General features: G+C 43.2%; 1 non-coding gene across 1 annotated transcript; it reads left to right on the top strand.

Annotated features, from left to right (window-relative positions):
- Window positions 1–917: 917 nt before the first annotated feature.
- LOC111982491 (U7 small nuclear RNA) lies at window positions 918–972 on the top strand. Its single transcript, XR_002879765.1, has one exon. It is a non-coding gene; the product is annotated as a U7 small nuclear RNA (small nuclear RNA).
- The last annotated feature ends 5,923 nt before the right edge of the window (window positions 973–6,895 follow it).

Raw genomic sequence — 6,895 nt, 5'->3', positions numbered from 1 at the left:
ACTCCAAGAATAATATCCATGGTAATTTATACCATACATATACTTCCCTGCCCCTATCCATCTTTAGTGCAACCGGATTACGGATCAATTGAGCAGGATCACCAAGATATCCTGGCTTAATCCCTTATCCTAGTTTTGTGCAACAGGCCCTGCTCTCAAAGAGAAAGTCTTGGTCAGACAGCAAAATATTTTGTCGCTTTATCCAGGCTGCCATCATCCGGCCGTGATTGGGAGTCCATAGGGCGGCGCACAATTCGCCCAGCATCGTCCGAGTTTGGCCGGGGTAGGCCGTCATTGTAAATAAGATTTTTTTCTTAACTGACTTGCCTAGTTAAATAAAGTTTAAATAACACATTTTTAACAAGTTTATAAGACGCCTTGACTATGGCTCGTGTTAATTGCATTTTTCAGAAAGTATTAAAATACAGACACTTTGCAGCGAAGCTAGTCAGGTCCATAATTATTGGGACCTTGATAAAGATGAGCAAAAAAGGCTGTATAAAATAAATTAAACAAARACTGAGCTACATTGTATGCAAAAATAGAAGGGAAATTAAAATCTGTAGAATCCCTCAATCATGTCTAGTACATACTATAGAATGTTGTAGTATACTGTAGAATACTATAGTAAATACCACAGTATTATCCACAAATAAACACTGTAGTAAATACTACAGTAATGTCCACCAAAACWCTAGTCTGAAAAAACACTACAGTTTTGTAACAATGGTAAATAATACAGTATTTAATTAGCATATTCCCTTCCCATTCCCCTCCCCTATAWACATAAGTGAGAAACCTACATGCCAAGTATAGACCATATATCGTGTTACTTACAGGATATAGAAAAGAGCAGAAGCTATCTAAAGAGCTAAACTATCTGTTCAGACCCCAGTCCTACCTACCTACAAGTTATGGACAATTGGCTTTTTTAGTATTTCTCCAGTAGGTTTCCTCAATGAGAAAGCCTCCACTTCTATGTCAAAGATAATAAAACAAAAACACTATAGTAAATACTACAGTTATGTCCACAAATGTATACTACAGTCTGCAAAATCATTACAGTAAATACTACAGTATACTACAATCCGCAAAAACATTACATTAATTACTATAATATATACWAAWTTTTTKTTTTAGTACAGTATCTATACTGTAGTTAACTGTAAATACTATAGTATACTACAGTAAATATTACAGTAAAGTCTGCTAAAACACTACAGTGAATACTATAGTATTTACACCATACTATTTTTTCATGTGGACTGTTCCAGATAAATCTCGTCCACTGGAGTGTTGCATTGCTCACAAAGCAAAACCACTATATCCCGAGTCCTTTAAAGTCCTTTCTCTGCCTCTCTCCCCACTCACCCCCATTTCCCTCCCTCCCTTCATCCCTCCATCCCTGCGTGCCACCACATACACAATTGGAGATCTGGGTCAACCCTGTCTGTTCTCCCGCTGTTACAGAAGAGTGGAAAGAACGAAAGAAGGGAAAAGAAAAATAGAGAGAAGAAAAAGAAAAGGAGAGAAGGGTGAAGTGAATCAAAAGGACGTTGGGGTGACATCTGGTTGTGCTTCCCGGACGACAACAACAACAACTCAAAGCAGCAGCAGCAGGGACAAAGGCTGCCCTTATTTGACCTTTGAGCTGGGCGACTTGTAAACAGTCACGACACACAGCAGACTTTTCCCCCTCCTTCTGCATGGGGCTAAGGGAAGAAACTATATGTTTTTTTCATTCTTGCCAGCTCTCTCTCTCTCTCTGGCCTCAAGGCCTACTCTCCCCCCTCCTTCACTCACTCTCTTTCTCTCTCACGCCAAGCTTCCTGCTTTCCTGTCAGGCATATATCAGGCCAGTCAGCTGTGAAGGGTCTGACAAACCTCAGGGCTATTCAGTGGGGCCGGCGCGACGCAATTCATTTAAAAAAAGAGCGATTGAAATAAGCCCTGGCACAGTAGTTGCTGAGTAAGCAGGGGCTGTCTGAGTCTCATCGTTCTGTAAACTCCTCGCTCACTACACACACACTGCTACACACATGAATGCACACACACACCACACACACACACAGACAAGCACATACACATACAGATATACCACACACACACTCGCCCTGTGGCTAGCCTGGGTCCCACCCCCATTCTCTCTCTATTGTCCTCAGCACATGGTGTTGATTTAGTGCTATGTTCGGGGCTGCCATTCATACACTAGTGTGTGTGTGTTTTTCCTTTTCTATTTTCTATCCAATGTTTTGAGAGATAACAAAGGCATGGAGGTTTGTGTTGGGTCACAACTGATGTCACAAGCCTGCAGTGTGGGTGGGTTTTTTCTGTCTTTTATCAAAGGGGAAGTGTGTGTGGTGTGTGTGTGTGTGTGTGTGTGTGTGTGCGTGTGCGTGTGCGCATGTGGGTGTGTTGTGTGTGTGCGTTTGTGTGTGTGCGCGTGTGGTGTGCGTGTGCGTGTTGTGTGCGTGCGTGTGCGTGTGTGTGTGCGCTGTGCGCCGCGCGTGCGAGTGCGCCTGCGTGTGTGCGTGTGCGTATGCTTCGTGTGAGTTTGCTTGCAGAAATTAACCATGACTGACAGTTGAGTTGATGCAATTAGGGTCATGCGGGTCCATTTCATGCCAAGCCATGGTACATGACATCTATGACTACCCTTTTATACTGTGTAACARGGGCCTCAAAGGTCACAAACCATCAACAACCCCCACTGTATATAAGCCCTCCTTATGACTGCACATATAATTTTTTTTCAATTCTCATTGATTGGGTGCCCTTTTTTTTTCTGCGAATGAAAAAATAGAATTCTAATAAAATTCACCTATTTTCCTCCTCTTCCCTTTTTCCTAGAAAAAGGAGCTAGCTGCTGATTCAGGTCAAACGGCAGAACCTTCACACACAACAGACCGCTAAACCCATTACATTGTCACAGTGCTCGAAAAGGGGAGGCCTACGCTCGGAGAGAAAAAAATCGAAACTCTCACCCACCCAGTGGCACTGAAATAGCAAAGTGAAGCTCACAACAGGAGCAATATTCTGCAATGCCTTTAGTCTATAAAAAGAAAGTCAGCTTTGCCTTTCTTGATGGAAAAATCAGGCTAGCTATACGAGTAGCCCTATTCAACTCGTTGCATCATTTCCCATCTCTAGCTGGGGGGCAGCATATGCTAGCAGAGTTGATAATCTTGCAGGGCCGCTGCCAACTGGGGACCTWGCCAAGGGCCTATGGGCACTTCTAGTGGAGTGGAAATGGTGCAGAACTCTCACAACCCAAAGTGCAGTATCAGGCCTTGCATTGTGTCTTGCTGACTGTCATTACGTGAAGCTACTCGCCAGTGCTTCAACCAAGCGTGCAAACCTAACTGATGACTGTTCTGCAGCCGAATGATGATGATGCTCAAGTGTAGAGAACCTGGAGTTGGATCAGTACATCTTTATTTCCTGAGTTTGGAGWTCTACCTTGCGCCYTGTTTTGGGGTGACATTAGATAGACTTTGTAAATACACTGGATGCACAAACACACTCACATGCTTACACACACACCTCATTGAGGTTAGTCTACATTATTTCACAGATAACGTAGGGTTGTCAAGGAAATGGTGAGGCATTGTTGTCGTAACATATTATGTTTGTGTATTTTTTCACGGTGTATCCAAAGTCGGGAATATAGCAGATAGAAATCAGTGTAGGGAAGACCGAGGGCCTTGGTAGGCAGCGGAAGAGCAGGGACGGCCTCTTTCTACTGCCTTTTCCTGGWATTGTTCCCKGTTGTTAAAAACGCAGGGAGCTCTGATAGAACAATCGAGCAGAAAAACAGCTGGCTACTTGCTGTCAAGATGGCAATAGGCGGAAATCCACCAATAAACACTTGGCTTTGTTTCAACTGAGGTCTCCGGTAGGCTATTCAGCTTTAAGGGCCTCGTCCTATTTGCATTTTTTCAAACTTCCATTCACCTCAGCCATGAGGTCATCTGCTATGCTAAGCACAGAAAATAATTCCAAAACAAAAGGTATTTTCCYCAKCAAAGTCACATTCAAATTCACCCGTTTTCCAGGTTAGGTATATGTGTATACGAGAACTATAGCAGAAATCGATAGACAGTCCAAGGTCTTAAGCAAATCTTTCAAAGTGACAACAACTGGTTAGATAACTTTAGCGATTGCACTGTTAACCATTGTGAAATTTCCTACTGAGCGTGTTAGATATTTATTTTGGACCATKTAGGCCACACCATAGTATTTCTATTTACACATCATAAATACATTGTCTCGTTGAGATAAAATCTTGGCCCTTGGACTGGCGGGCTTAGCATCAATAAGGCAATGTGACTTCYGAAGGCATGTGACCGGTGCACAGCGCCCTTGAAGCCGACATCGCCTAATTGCCCATTGTGACACTCCAAAGGTTCACGGGGTGGCAATAATTGGTGTTTATCTCATGTCAGATCGACCTCGAACTATGAAATCGTCAGGACCTACTAAAGATTACCACACACAAGGGGCTGTGAACTTTGGCTGGTCACTTTGTACAGGGTAGCTGTGCAGGGTAACTCACCAAGGATAACCTTTTTWTGTCTAATGTTCATTCCGCACACTCATTGGACTAGTACAACCTAGCTACAGGTTTACCGATTTGTTTGTCACATGGCACTTCGGAATAGTTTATTTTTAGCAGTTCACAGCGAATATCTTTGATCATTTTTCTCCTGACCTGGTCATATGACCCTGGTCAGATTTTTTTTCGAATTTGGCACAGAGAAACTAGAGGCCATGAGCWAATTGGTCAAAAAGAATGGCACCGATTGGCCTATAGGTGGAGCTGTTATAAGTAGTCTCACTTAAACCCTCACATCCGCCGCCCTGTTTGACCTAAAGACTTGAACTTTGTATGTAGGTGTCCCATAAGGCCCATCAGGATAGATTTTGTTTAGCGTGCTTTGCTTTGTTATCCAACTGATCTTGTGTCCTTTCTGTCATCCTGTGAACACCGTTCATTGCTGCTCCCAGCTATATTTTGAAAATATATATTTTTAAAGTATTTTGTATGTTCATTGGATAGATAGAGATAAAGGTGAGATGTAGAAGGGTGCTGAAAGAGCAGTGGGACTGATTCAAACCCATGCTGGCAGTGGTACATTGTACATGTGCTCCAGAGGCAGCGGCTTAGACTGCTAGACCACCCCAGACCAGGAATAGTTTCTATGTGCATGTAGCACATCTTTTTCTAAGTAAGTCCCCCTTCTTGGAATCATCTATGACCTTTAGACTTGTGTTTATCATTGTGATCTTACTACCTGTAACCTCTAATAGTTTACCCTTGGACCGAACATTGGGGTTAATGGCTAACTTTGACGGAGTGAGGTGAACAGGGTCTGACGGATCAGTAACTCCCTTCACCAGCACATTGGGCAATCGTGTGACACAGAAGCAGTCACGGTGGGACATTATCCATGAGTACTGATTTTGGCATGAAGGTGAAAACAGTGCTTTGTGGTGATGTAATCCAAGATGGGAGTTGGGTGAGCCAGTCAGAGTGCAGTTTGTTTGACAACACCTTATCGTACGTGTTACTGAGATTGCCGCAAAAAGGAGAACAACCCGGAAAATTCTGAACTCGTCAGGCTTATGTACACGTCAACATCAGAGATTTGTTTTTTGTCTTTTTTGTCAATGTAAAAAAATATGAAAAGAAAGTAACAATAGATTTCCATCTGGAAAAGTCTTTAGAAAACAATATTACTACACTGCTTCTTGTTTCTAGGAAGAAAACKCTCATTGCTTACTTAGTTAACTATTGATAGACAATTACTTGAGCACGCGTATTTATGTATGCATGTTTTTAATGCATCAACATTATAATGTGTCCCTGAAATTCACTCAGTGTCTTGCAAAAGGTCCCTATTCCCGTAATGAAAAACAATTAAAACATTACCAAAAGAAATCTAGTATATACTGTAAACGTGTGAGTGGGAGGATTCTAATGCATATCAACTGCTATTCTGTCAACCATTAYCTGCCTGCCTTGAAAATGACGAATCTCTGTTTGACCTCCAAAGAATGACAAATTCATGTTTGGACTTGGCTCCCCATCCCTTCTAACATAGGAGCTGGTTGMCTTGGCACAAATAGGAATTGGCAGGGAGCTGAAGCCACTCAAAACTCTCTCTCTCACACATAGACACACAGACACACACGCACGGGCTTCCCGCCAAGTTGTTGTCCAATAGTCCGACTGAATATGAAGGAAAGCTGAGTGTGTGTGTGAGTGTCGAACGCACTCTCCTCAACCACAAGGTCATCCAGTCCAGCCCAGCCCCTCGTACCCACACAAACGGCTTTACACCCCGCTTCGGTCTCTCAGGGTCGCCTGAGATGTGATTCCTTTCCAAATCAATTTCCAAAATGGCTGCCCCGGGTGGAGAGAGGATAKGCCGACCTCTCGCTGTGACTGCTTTGCCAAGTCTAGCCGAGTGCAATCGGCTATGCAGTCAGGAGTAGTGTTACTCATACGCTTACTTGCTGAACTCTTACTTGTTGTGAAACTCAAGGCCTTTCTGTAATGATATCATACCAATTACATAATACAAAATAATCATATAGATGATGATGATTTTGTGTATTTGTCAGTGCAGCATGGTCTTTGCTCAGTGCAGGACATGGTCTTTGCTCAGTGCAGGACTTGCTGTTATCAGTCCTCTTGGCCAAACGGACTTCGCTTTTCATCAAAATGTGCGTCACTTATGAGTAAACAAGAGTAGTAAAAAAAAACACGCCACTGTGGTCGGTCCATGCTCCGAGCCCCAGTAGCCTCCCCCCCCCCCCAAACGCTGACCTGCAAAAGTGTGTGTATAAGAGACAGCCCCAAACGCTGACCTGCAAAAGTGCTAACCCTCTC

Source organism: Salvelinus sp. IW2-2015, linkage group LG21 (assembly GCF_002910315.2).
Source record: "Salvelinus sp. IW2-2015 linkage group LG21, ASM291031v2, whole genome shotgun sequence".
Classification (NCBI taxonomy): Eukaryota; Metazoa; Chordata; class Actinopteri; order Salmoniformes; family Salmonidae; genus Salvelinus; species Salvelinus sp. IW2-2015.
The sequence above is the reverse complement of the archived record's forward strand: the minus strand, read 5'-3'. Positions and strand labels throughout refer to the sequence as shown.